This window comes from Calonectris borealis, chromosome 3 (genome assembly GCF_964195595.1).
Source record: "Calonectris borealis chromosome 3, bCalBor7.hap1.2, whole genome shotgun sequence".
Taxonomy (NCBI): domain Eukaryota; kingdom Metazoa; phylum Chordata; class Aves; order Procellariiformes; family Procellariidae; genus Calonectris; species Calonectris borealis.
Genome location: NC_134314.1, coordinates 114,162,309 through 114,176,298, shown reverse-complemented (window position 1 = coordinate 114,176,298; position 13,990 = coordinate 114,162,309). Strand labels below are relative to the sequence as shown.

Below are 13,990 nucleotides of genomic sequence, written 5' to 3'. Positions count from 1 at the left end.
CACACATCAATAGGTAGTGCTGCTATGGGCGATGTTCCCAAGTTTGCTTTCATAGTATGAAAATAAACACGGGGGCATGTGTTCTTTTGGAAAAGAATATATTTAAGTGTAGGAGATTTTGTCATCTGTTCTCAGCTTTGGTGATTCCTAACATGTACGCAGAGCTATTCTCTGGGCACAGTTTCAGAGTTTGGGGGTACTTCCCAGAAAAATCGCCATTATTGCAATCCCTTGCACTTCACCTAAGCACCTCCACTCCAGGCCTGCTATTTGCATTTTTCTAAATATAATTACATTTAGCACAGCCCCGCGCTGGTTCCTGCAGGGTTGGAAAGCCAGCCTGCAAAGCTCTAATCTCTGCACGGCACTCAGGACAGAAACGAGGACCTGCAAGAGGGACAACAGTTTTTGCCGTCACTAAGCAACAAGATGGCAAACCTCAGATGTTGAGAAATGAGTAATCATGCTTCTTAAAGCTAGGAAATTACCTTTGAAATATCTCAAAAACAATACAAACTAAATGCTTTTTTTATCTGCTTTTTGATTCCTTTTTTAAATACGTCAATCATAAATCAGGGTTAGATTTCCCAGTTTTCCAAGCTGGCAGCCAAAACCAAACGTAGTATAATGAATAACAAGGTTTGCATATGTTCAGGTGAGTCTAGGGGCTGGAACTTGAAAAAAAATCTGCAAATTATTGTGAGATTTCTGAGAGGAAACCAAATCCATAAGGGTTAGCAAGGCTATGATGATACCTCACTGCACCAGCCCAGCAGCAACATGTAGTACTCAGAGATATTTATTAGGCAAAAGATGTTTCTTACAAGACTGAGAATAAACTAATAAAACCATGCACATACGAACACACACACCCCCCTCTATCCAATAAAAAAAAACCTACCTGAAAAACTGAGAGCAGCAAGGGGAATAAAAATGATGCATGAGCCTATATTCTTGAGAGATCTAAAATCTAAATTGCCACTCAGATGTTTGAACAGTTACTTCCCGATCAAGCAAGCAGTCTCATTTGGAGAATGCACTGACATTATGTGTTCAACCCTTCCTCTTTTCAAATGCCAGGGACCTCTAAAATCAACGGGGACAGAATAAAGAGAAGTTAGGCAGCTGGATGTGGAATTAATTAACCACACTGACACTTGATATTTTCTTTCCAGTTATTCTGAATCATTTCGTGTCAGGTCAAAGTATTCAACTGGGCATTTAGATACTGGCCGTTAAACTTCAGGACTCCAGCTGAACAGTTTTTTACCTAGTAGAGAATCACTCGATTACAAAAAGGCCTTATTTACAGTGGCCGCACTTCACTACGAAAACAGAGAGCAACTGAGCATGCCTTAAGGCAGTCATTACAAGTATGCCACGGCCACTTCAGCATCAAGCAGCATTATCTACCTAGAAGTCCCACTGTGCTGAACAAAGCAAGCACAGTCCCACTGTGCTGAGTCTGTACAAAGCAAGAAGCCTGGAGTGTTTACAGTCCAGCACTCCAATTCTGGGCTTGAAAACACAGAGGCAACCAAATAATGTCACTCAGTCAGGTGGGGTAATGCTTTCTTGATGCAAACACCAGAAGCAGGACTAACGGCGTGGCTATCTCTAACTTTCAAAGATGAGGACATGTGTCCTGAACCCTTTGTTGGCTTCCCAAGACAAAATTCAATTCTCCTCCAAAAGTATTCATCTAAACTACTCCCAAAGCCACCTTCTCTTTTTCCTTCAAATTCCAGGATAAAACTTTGTTTTGATGAGAAAAAAAAATAAAGCAGTGGACAGGAAGATAGTGCATTAGAGCCCTGTCTTTCTGCTGCTTGCCACTGTGTCTCTCTGCCTGGATCTCACTGTTCATGTTGTACAGTAATTTGAAGCCCTGAGTGGTAACAGCTGCTTCCTTCTCCTAGGCTGGTACAGCATCTGCAGACACAAGCAAGGAGTTCCGTGCCTAAGTGCCCAAATACCACAAATCATTTGGAGTTCACTGGACTGAAGTCAGCTTGCACTGGGTGAAGACCAGTCCTGTATGATCTTTCTGCATCTTTCTTGAAGATCTTTCTTCAGATCTTTCCTGGAGAATTAAACTCTGAATTTGGGGAGCTGTCAATAAGGCTATTAATTGAACTTCTAGTTGCAAAACCAGCACAAGCAAGGTTATTGCTCAAGAACACACAACATAGCTGAATACATTGAATGAGATTTGAATCAAAGCCCGGAATCAGGAGGGGGAGATCGAAAACATGCCTTAATACCTCTCATTTATTATTATACCTCCCATTATTATTTCTTTCTTTCTTCCCTCAGCATATTTGCTTTCAACCATAGGGGGAAAGTCCCTCCAGGAGGTCATTGTTAATAAAGAAAAAGGCATATTCCTTGTACTCCTGATTGATTAACATTAATGACTCATTGCATGCCATGCAGTAATCCACCTTCACACATAATTAACAATGTCCACCTTAATAACATCACCCCCACCCCAAAGGATTTAGACTGTAAAAGGTTCCCATATTTCAAGGTCACCCCAGCAGTCTCCATTTTGGATGTAATTCACCCCTTTGCTTATACAAGGGGTGTATATACATGGAACTTGAACAAGGAAAATGGGTGGTTCTAACTTAGGTCAAAAACAGGACATCCTCTCCCCACTGCCAGGTGAAGGCACGTGCTAGGGCCCTAGTTTCCAGAATCACAGGAGAAACTAAAACAGCCTCACTTTTTCTGTTATGAATGTTAGTTTGCAGGCTGCTGTAGGAGGAAAAAAGAAGCTTGCAGACATCTGTATCATGTACCATGATACAGATAATAGCAGAAAAGATACAGAGAACATCTACACAGTACCTCAGCTGCCTCAAACCCAGGGGCTCCAATATCTGCTTCTACAAGTCCATTAAGAGACAATTCAGGCTGCTTAGAAATCCCATCTGCTTCATCGTGAGCAACACTGGGGCCCTTCTAAGAGGGCTTCCATAGCCAACATGGGTGAGGGAACATCATGTCAAGGGCAGGTGGAACAATGTGGATGATCAGTGAATTAAGCCAAGGGGCTGTCCTTAAGACACAGTGTCTGTGTAATTGGACATCCCTTAGCAGAGGCTACGGGGAAGAAAGAGCACAGAGGGTTCTCACCATGAGAGAAGTGGTACCAGGGGAAGCACATCCCTTTGCACGAGGCAGAAGCTGGGGTTTGCAGGGAATCCACAGAACAGAGGAGGCTGAGAGAGTGGCCGTGGGAAGAAGGAAACGCGAGGGACCTCTAAGGTGGCCCTGTTCTCCTCCTCTCCTGACTCCAGCCTGGGGGTCAGGCAGGGTCTGGAGATGCCTCCAGCTCTGTTCCCTTGCTGTTCTCCCTTTCCTGCCTGGGCCTAACAAGCTCAGTCACAACGTGTGACTCACTGCTGGGGTGAGACGAGTTGAAGCCTGTGGCAAGCGGGGGCGATCCCACTGAAGATAGAATAATTGCCTCCACAGTCCTCTCTGACCCTGACCCCACAGGAAAGCCGCTTTCTCCAAAACCCGCTCAAGAGAACAACAACCCAACCAGTCCCCACAACAAGCCATCCTCTGTTGTAAAGCTGTTGGACTTCAAGTGGTGAAAGTGTTCTGCCACTCTAGGAGTCATTCAGTCGCCAAACAGTTGAGATTAGAGATTACAGATTCTGGAAGGAAAAAAACAAGCAGAAGTAAACCAACACTTGGTCTCAGGATCAGAGAGGAGTCCCAGGCCATGTGGGCATTTGGGATCATGGCCCATAAGATGAGGGTGGTTGGCTAGCTCTGAACTTCATGAGACAATCTTTGGCTCAGGGAGCTCCCAGTATAAGCGAATGGAGAGAACGAGAAGAAAGAAATGAGATGATTTACCTAGGGCTCTCAGGCAACCATTAGCAGGGCTGAGACCTGGGACCCAACTGCTGAATCCCAGCCTCATGCATTTTCTTCCTCTTGGGCGTACCACGGTCTTGATAAACAAGTAACACTTGTTTCTGCAGCTGCTGCTTCTAGGCTGGAAGCAGTTCTCATGTATCTCTCCCCATGTGTCTATTCCCATTAATATCAATTTTAAAAGAACCTCACTGCTTTTTCATTGACATCCTCGCTGCCAGCCATACACAATTAAACAGAAAGAATAAGAGGCTTTAGCTGTAATTACGGTTTTGCCTATTTTGTAGAGAAGTCATCCTGTGAAGACTGACACAGCTGAATACCTGCCCTGGTCATCAACCACACCAATTCTCTCAGTGGGAGTTTTAACAGGGAAAAATTAAATTGCAGCTGTATAATACATTGAGCGCTCAGAGGCAGGCAATGCCAGTGATTATCCAGCAAAATGACATCAAAAGCACAGGTATGAACAATAACTTCCAATTCTGAAGAGTTACCCTGCAAAGGACAACAAGGCCCTTCAAGAACGTTGTCCAAATCTATCCACTGCCCTTATGACACTCTGGAAAACCTGTCAATCCATTGAACAAAGTAGTACCTACCACAAGCTCTGTGCTGCATATGTAGGAGTACTGCACTTTCAGTGGACAAAAAGAGAAGGGGCAAGGGTGTGTATGAACCACACATGTATTTCATAACCTTTACTCTTTGGCTTCTCTGTGAGACCTACAGGACCAGACCAGTACTATAAAACTTTGCAGACACTTTACATTTGCTTGCAGGTACACATACTCCAATCCAGCTGGCAAGTCCCTCTTTTCCTCTCTTTCCCAAGCCATGAAAACACACTGGCCAACCTGCTAGTTCAATCCCTGCTTAATTCTGTTCATCCCAGTGCTCGGGCACCAATCCTACCCTTCCTCTGGCTGCATGGTAAGGGAGCACTCTTTTGAACTCCACCACCCAAGTGTCTCACTGAATGGAAGCCTGTCATCCCCCCTTCCCAAAACCCCACATATGTATCTTTTCTCTAAAATTCACAGCATGGCCAGGAAATCGCATTCTTTCCTTTCCTGCCCACCTTGGCAATCAGGCAACCCTCCTCGCTGTCGCAAGCAGCCAGGTATGGTATGGTATGTAAGCCCTGTGGCTCAACCAAGCTCAGCGCACCTCCTCAGCTGGGATCAGGCTGAGCAAGCCCACCTGATAGACAGTGCCAGGGAGGCCTGCTGTTTATGTGAGGCTGGAAGCCCATGGTGAAGAGTGTGACATGAAGCAATGCTAGAAGGCAACAATGGATCTTCAGCAACAAACACAAACCAGGAAACGTGGAACTGGGAACCAGCCACACCTTGACTTGGGGCATGTTTGTGAGGAAGTGCAGAAATGTTTTCCAGCAAGATATCTCTGCAACGCAACATCCCCAGTGCCAAGTACAGAGGGGTCAAGATGAACCAGGCAGAGAAGGGGCAGTAGTTCAGGGAGGTGCCAGATTCTGTAAAGGCATCTGGGGTCATGAGTGAGATCACATTGCTTGCAAACCCCCACAACCACAGTGCTGTCCGCAGCTGTGCCAAGGCCAATGTTTTTTGAGTCTCTCCTTGACACCTGTGGGAAAACAAGGGAACGTAAGACCCACATGATCACCCTATGGCAGAAGCGCAGACATCAGGATGCTTCAATAGCACGTCCCACAGCAAGGAAACAATCCAGCCAGTGTGGACGCCAGAGCACTACTCAACTGATCTCCATTGCAAGAACCCACTGCCTGTTTAATCAAAGGCCCTGGCTTATAAAAGAAGGGTCTTCTCCACCACCACCCCCCCCCACACACACCCTTAAATAGTAAGCTTTTAGCATCCATGTGCCGTATTGTGCTGGTTTTGGCTGGGATAGAGTTAATTTTCTTCCTAGTAGCTGGTATGGGGCTCTGTTTTGGATTTGTGCTGGAAACAGTGTTGATAACACAGGGATGTTTTCGTTACTGCTGAGCAGTGCTTACACAGAGCCAAGGCTTCTTCTTCTTCTCACCCCACCCCACCAGCGAGGAGGCTGGGGGTGCACAAGGAGTTGGGAGGGGACACAGCCGGGAAAGCTGACCCCAACTGACCAAAGGGATACTCCCATACCATATGACGTCATGCTCAGCATGTAAAGCTGGGGGAAAAAGAAGGAAGGGGGGCACATTGGGAGTTTTGGTGTTTGCCTTCCCAAGTCACCGTTACGCGTGATGGAGCCCTGCTGTCCTGGCAATGGCTGAACACCTGCCTGTCGATGGGAAGTAGTGAATGAATTCCTTGTTTTGCTTTGCTGGCATGTGCGGCTTTTGCTTTCCCTATTAAACTGTCTTTATCTCAACCCACGAGTTTTCTCACTTTTACTCTTCCGATTCTCTCCCCCATCCCACCCGGGGGAAGTGAGTGAGCGGCTGTGTGGGGCTTAGTTGCTGGCCAGGGTTAAACCACAACACATACACACTTTGCCAGAGGCAGAGGCCTAGCCTGGAAGTTCCCCAGATGCTGACAGGTCACGTCCAGCTGGTGTCTGAGACAGAGCTGAGGGAGGAAGCAGAGCCAATTCTCCTTCATCTCGGGAGTATCTCCTTGACTCTTCTGGATGCTTCAGGGATATATCTCCAAAAATACATGTGCACTGGGGGCCACCAGGAGATATAAAGGCCAGGGAGCCATCTGCTCTTTCGAAGCTTCCTTCCCATCTGGCCTGACACATCTCCTGGCCCAAAGTTCAGCACTGTTCCTGTGGTCCTACCTGGCTCCATCCACTTCAGCTGTCGAGTTCACAGGGTTCCCAGGATGCATGCAAAGGTAGATTCCTTTCCTTACAAACCTACACCTTCTGCATATTACCCCAAAGAGTTTTATTGAAGGTGAGGGGTGGAAATAGATTTCTAACAGTTAACGTTTTCCCCACTTTTTTCTTTCCTGCTACAAATCAAACCACCTGCCTGTTTTTCTCAGGCTCCTCAGACTTCATAAGATTCAGAACAATCTGCATATCCACTAATGCAAACTGAAAGACAACAGAAACACCCTGGAATGCAAAAATCATTGCATTACATCTCATTTAGCAGAGGGCAGAAAGCCTGGCTTCACTTCCCTCTATTACATTCTGCCTTTGTCCAGGGTCACGGGGCCTGCACTCCAACTCTTCACACCAGGTGACACTCAGTCTCCAGATCTATAGCAACTCAAATCTGCAGTCTTCCAGATCATCAGCCTCCTGATGTTGCAGTGTCAAAGTTACTCCCCACCTGCTCTCCTTAGGACAAAGTCAGCACCCACTTCCAAAAGCCTTGAACATCCAATGCACATCAGTAAGTAAGCCTACCGGTTAGGACTCATTTCTTAGGCCCAGGACACACTGCGAACGAAGTACGACGGCTACCTCTAAGCTTAATGAACAGAAGAGGGGGATGCAGGGGACAGGTGGAAGGAAGGGTGGTGGAGACATCATAAAGAACATGGCAATCCCTTAGCCATGTGTGTATGTTGTAGGACAGGAAGGCATCTTCTAGCCTTCGGAAGGAGAGTGCTAACCTTCCCTCCTTTTGCACAGCACAAAACTTGCAAAAACTAGGGCTTACAAAAACAATCCAGGCAAGGAATGGAAACATAAATGTAAATTTTTCCAGTATTATACTGTCTGCAGTGAACTTGGCAGCATGTCACAGCAAGGCTATACACCTCAGTCTCATCACGACTTTCACCTGAGTATCTTTGCAGTAAGAACACCCTACCAAACAATTCAGTAAGTCTCCAAGAATATTCTGCAGCTCTTATCGCATTCCCAGGTCAGAAGGACTTTCCTCCAGCTCACTGGAACAGAGATGTAGTACCCCAAAGAACAATTGCTTACAGACCCAAAAATTCTGGGAATGCACAGAGAGGAGGGCAGCACCATGAGGCAATCACTAAGCAAGGGTTTGAAGCACAAACACGCACACAAATAAATCAGATGCATGCTCAGTTTATTCTGGAACGAATTCATGCCTTTCAGCAGTCCCCAGAGGCCTAGATGCAATGAAACAACAGATCCAGATTCCCTACAAACACCGCAGGGAGAGGCACACCTAGTTTATCCTGTTCAGATGTGGAGCAGTTTGCCAGGAGAGGGGATGGACTTCATGCCACTGGACAGACAAAGAGCCATCAGGAAGTTTTACTCAGGTTAACCCTGCATTTAGAGCGGGAAATGGACAAAATGGCCACCTCTGATTTCCAGTTGCTGTATTTTAGCTTTTCTGTCCTACCCGTATTCTAACAAGAAACTAGACATTTTAGTAGATCCCTTATACCCCAATGCTGAGAAAGTTTCTTACTATACCACAAGACAGAGCTTCACTCTCTCCGTTGATACTCTCAAGTTTATTGGCAAGAATATTTACAGGACCAGCCAATTTCAGGTAAATATTACCGAACATGGCCAAAATACGGATTTTCTGCATGCTCTTATGCTGCATACCTCGTTTTTAAAAGAAAAGGAAAAACCAAACTCCTCACAGAGAACAAATATTCCACAGGAGAGGTTTCTCAGATAAGAGTATTCCAGCAAGCCGCTCCCAAACAAAACCAGCAACAAGGCACAAGCATTACTGGAAATATCAAAAACACTGCTGAGAAACATCACAGACACCTTGCAACAACACCCTGGCTAGGCAAGAAGAAGGAAGGATAAATAAGCACTGAAGGCATCAGATCTCTCAGAAACCACTTCTCTCAGATCTACCACAGCTCACGGATTTGGGCTCTGATGGTCAAACTCCCACACACTTTGGAGTTTGAGGAGAAGCTGAGAAAGCCTGTAAAGAAAAATAAAAATTGGGATTTTTCACTTGTTCTGCTACTGCATCTTGCTCCAGCAAGTATGCTGAGTACTACCAGACCCGTTCTAGGGTCATGCTTTCTGCAAGGTCCTCGCATAGGAATTTTAAGTAGCAGTTCAGAAATTAGTGTTTTGAGAAGTGGATAACCAGTTACCCTGGAGACCAGCAGTGCCACAGTATCTTCATAGACCTGACCATGCCACCTCTAACATTCTACATCTCTCCCTGCCTGCTCAAGTGTTTCTAATCACTATATGCTATCCAGCAGCTTTCTCTAAAATGTGCGTACACACCACCTTATTAAAGGCTGGCAAACACAGATAAGTCAGTCCGTGCTATGAGGCACGACTTGACTTGTGGCTCAAAGGAATGCCTCTCCCCAGTTCTCTCTCTCCCCAGCTATGCCGCTCTTGCTTTTATCTGTGTGAGCTGGGATAGCTCAGCCTACGTTAGGGCCTGCGGCAGCCTCACTCGGTGGCAGGATGCAGGGTCAGTTACCAGATGCACTGGTTCTGTTACAGATTTCCTACATGGTCTCTACCAAGTCCCCTACAATATAATGCTGCTGAATTTATCATAGAGTAACATAAGTTGGAAGAGATTTCTGGAGGTCATTAAGTCCAGCTCCCTGCTCAAAGCAGATCCAGCTCAGTCAGGTTATTCAGGGTCTTGTCCAGTCTATAGCAGTTAAACCTTGAAGGCACCTCTCTTTTTTGGTTTAAAATGGGAGTAAAGCTACTCCTGCCCCCACCTTCTGGCAGCCTGTTGTATACATTGCTTAATGCACGGATCTGCCCTTGCTTTGCACCCAGCACATATGGGGCATTTGACGTTAATAATACTGGGAAAGGCCTGAATTAGATGGAACAGAAAAGCTCAACTGCTAATCATCCATATGGCCTCAAAGTCCTGGACAGCCATGGGTCTACTACAGGATAACAGATACAAACACATGCGCTCTGAAGACAAGGACTCTGACAAATAAACTCTAGCAAGCCTGTCTATGGTTAAGACATTTCTCTCTCATATATATGATGCTCAGAGCTGCAGATTTTATTCTGTGGATTTCTAACCTTAACAAAATAACAAAAAGACATTTGGAAAAGAAAAATCACACCAGGGATAATACATCCTAAACACTGGATGGTCCATGTCTAAAAACATCATTTCACCTATGTGAAATTTCCCCAAGGGAGAAATGGTCCTAAATGCTGGGAGCCTGACTGCAGGAGAAGCTGAGAGATGGCAGTCAGCAAGGGTTGTTGCAGAGTTCAATACTGTGTGGAAGCACTAACGCCCACCCGTGGTTTCTCCCCTAAATGCAGACACATGGGAAGCAATCTGCCTCCCACAATAGAGGAGAGAAACCATACCTTTTCCAGAACAGTCCAGGACAGGTTTAGAGCAGGATGACTGTCTCTGGACAAAAGCCAGTAGCTATACTGGCTCCAAATATACTAGCTCCAAAGCTGGGCTAAGCAGAGATATACTAACTTAACACCATCATGCCTTTCATTCATGTACCCACAGCTGTCACATGTACCTCAGGATCCTCTTCAGACGGGCTGTCAGCCTTGGACAGTGCTATATGCTGGCTCCTCACCTTTCCCGGGCCAGGTCTTCCCCAACACATGCTTCTGCCATGTAGGTCATACTCATCCCATTTCTGTTCTTTGCGACTCCAACAACCAGGGCTTTGCAGACCCTTTATTTTCATTCCGCAAATAGGGAATACAGTTCACCCCATAAAACCTGGAGTCAGTCAGGAGGGTCAGAAAAGGGGCCTCTTCTGCAAGACAAAGGGCAGGGCTAAGTCCTGGGATACAACAGGTTTCTGTTCTCAGTGCTGGCTGCTAAGATGACTGTAGCTTCAGCTCTAAATATTCATGCTGGAAGGACTAAGCTCAGGCTAGCTGCTGTGGATGGGGCTGTGCCCAATCCAGACAGCTCCTAAGAGCAAGATCTTAGGGCCACAGTAAGTGTGTTTAGACCTCCGTTTTCCAATTTTCAGAAAGCACAACAGTTTGGGCCAAGCCAGCATCTGAGCTTGAATTTGCCTGTTAGCTCCAGGAGTGGAGTGCAAGAACAACCTGGTCTGAAGGCTGCAGCATGGATGAAGATACACCGTCATCATTCCCATGTCACACAAGTGGGGGATAGGAGAGAGAAGGATCTCTTTGTTTTTCATCCTCCAACTTTTCTCACACCACCCAACAGCTTCACCAGCAGTACGGCCACAAAGTTTGCCACTAGAGACCCTCAGAGCCAGTTCTGCTTGGAGAACTGAAATTCCCTGTCCATGAATTCCTGCATTGTGCATGTCTCTCACCAAAAATTCCGTCGTCTCCTCTGGAAAAACAAAACAAGCCAACAACTTCCCCAGTCACGAGAAGATGAGCTCAAATGTGACTTTTAGTGGCTGCACTGAGCCACTTGGAAATATCATGCGCTCAGCCGATAAAAGGCAATAGCCAGGTGCAACATTCACCCACCACCCAAGGTGGAATTTTCCAGCACCAGCTCAAAACAAAGCTGGAAAGCAAAGAACAGGATGAGGAAGCCAAAACGAGGAAAGGAAGAAAACACCAAATCCGAGGTCGACATCAAAACCAAACCAAATGGAAATGTCCAGACAGAAACATGAAAGTCAAGAGGGAAAGAAGCATGAACCAAAAGAGACTCAGGATGAAATTCTCAACTCAGAACAAAACAAAATTAGTTGAGAAACAAAACAAGAGACAAAATGAGACTCAAACAACACTAGAGAAAGTCTTGAAAAAGAGGTGTTCTCACCAGAGAAATATTCAAAAATATTTTATTTTACAGAAATATTTACTTTTTATAAAAATTAGTATTGCCTAACCAGAAAGAGACTAAACTCTTATTCCAAAATCACATGTGCCGTCATGCCAGCAGTCAGGTCCCAAAAGTCAGATATTGGTACCTTTCCAAACTGCAGAATTTCTAAGCCAATCTAAGGCTGTTTATTTGCCATCTGGATTTTAAAGCTATGAACCAAGTTTTCCATTGTGTTTGGTTTTGATTTCAACATCCTATCTGGAACATTCAGTTCATGTTTTCAAGTTTTTCTAAGCAACCATGAGGGTTAGAAACTCACTTTTTTAAAATGAGAAAATGGAGACTCTTATGCAATATCTTCCTTCCAGCAGTTGGAATTTTAAGAAAAAAAAATATATATACAGCATCCTGAGACTGCTGACAAAACCATAAGGCTTGGTAACCACTGCAATATGCCACAAAAAAAAATACTGTCCATTCTCCCTCCACGCATAGTTCTCTTATTTGTGTAATTCAGTCTCTCTTCCAAAGGTTTACTGTAGTGTTTACAGAACCAGTGTACTAAAATGAACTACTTGTAACTTCTTTAAAGAATGTCCATGAAAGCATGACTTGGATGGCTCAACAAGCAAATACCACTGATGCTACACCTGTCACAGACAAACAAACAACATCTGTGCTTGGATGTGATCAAGACATTGTTTTATGGAGAAGCAGTGCTCCCAAGATCATCAGAAATCCACATGGTGCCTATGAGTGCCAGATTTTATGTTCACGTCTCAAAGTAAACTCGAAGAAGTGGAAAATCACAAGTAGACACAGAGCCCTTTAATGATTTCATCAACAGCTTAGGAGAGTCCTGTGCTGTGTTTGTTCTGGCAAACACATGAAATATCTAAGCCTCATGAAAATGCAAGTGTTGGAGCATGTAAATAAATTATGAAGCAAGTTCTCCCACTCTAGAAGAGCCCTGGCTCTTTTTTGCCTGTGGATATTCACACACAGATGCATGCTAGCATACGCTGATCTTTCGATATGTATGCCCCCATACTCACCCTAACTTTTGAAACATTTCCCCTGACCTGCACCAGGTTTACAAGTGCAGGAGCCTTGCTGCTTTGAAGCACCCTTACAGGTCAGACAGCCTTCCGGGATGCGTTTCTCCATCCAGGGTTTTGGTGCTGTGACACAGTTGTGTTGCAGCTCTGTTGCAAAAGCAGGATTCCTCGGGGCTAAGAAGCTGTTTTGATGATCAATGAAGATATACATTCTTTAGATATAAGTTTCTAGTGAAAATCTGGATAGCAAAAATGCTTCAGTCAAAATGCAATCTATTTCAGCTAAAAGTGGAACTCAGCTGCTACAGCATTGGAGCCAATTCTCATTCATGCTAAAGATCTTTTACACTGCTCAGGAGAAAGACAGGACACTTCATATGGCATCAGCATTATTTCACACCCCATTTAAAATCCCTGCATGCTGGATGAGAATCAGTCTCTGCACCCCCCGGAGCAGGGAGCTCAGCAGGAGGGAGAGAATGTTTTGTGGATGAGATCTCCATCTCCAAGCCGGCTGTTCAGTTCTGCTGGTTTGCTTCTCAGCAAGACGGAGCTCACCGCGTATGTCAGAGAGTGCAAGCAGAGCTTCTGGCTTGCCTTGGCAATTCTGCCTAACCCAGCACTCCCAAGAACAAAACCAACACCCCGGGAGACTCTTGCAAACTACCTTGAGCTGCTGCAGTCTCTTGTTGCAAACAGGGACGTACATGGCTGATCTGTACTTAGGACTGCTACAAGCTTCTATTTCTAGCTTGGGGCGATCTTGTTTGATGTAGTGCTACTGCCCAGTGCAGCCAGAGCTGCTCGTGACAAGAGAAAGGATAATGTTGCAGAACAGGCTTGTATCCCCAGGCTAGGATAATGTTTCTGGACCGCTTAACTCCAGCCAGGGTCAGAAGGAAGCCACATTGCACTGAAAAGTGCCACAGATGCATCCTGAGTTGCCTGGGGTAAAATTATTCTCCTGGTAACTACCTGGATTTTGAAAGACTTCCTTCTCTTCCCTGGCACTATGTGACTCAATTTCCAACAGACACCACACACAATCTTTGTGGATCCATCACAGGAAAGATCCTAGGCCTAAGAGGAGGGGACTTGCCAGGCAGGTTTCTGGAGGTGTGCTTCCACTCTCCTTTCTCTATGCCACAGAATCTTTTGCTGAGGAGGTCCTTTGGTCTGACAGACAGCTGAAGACATGGATGGAATTTACACCATTCTTGATGCTATTTTTTAAGAACGTCCAAGAAAGGACATTCATTTCTTTCCCAAGTAACCTAGTCCACTGGTTTGCTGTCCTCACCCTTGGAAACATTTTTCTGATCCCAAATGCTGATGTCCCTTGGTATGATCTAATACAGCTTGTCTTCAACTAGCATGAACACAAAGAACACAT

At 45.3% G+C, this 13,990-nt stretch overlaps 1 non-coding gene across 1 annotated transcript; it reads right to left on the bottom strand.

Annotated features, from left to right (window-relative positions):
- Positions 1 to 7,347: 7,347 nt before the first annotated feature.
- Positions 7,348 to 7,476, bottom strand: LOC142081520 (U6atac minor spliceosomal RNA). The gene has a single exon (XR_012673382.1). It is a non-coding gene; the product is annotated as a U6atac minor spliceosomal RNA (small nuclear RNA).
- Positions 7,477 to 13,990: the final 6,514 nt, after the last annotated feature.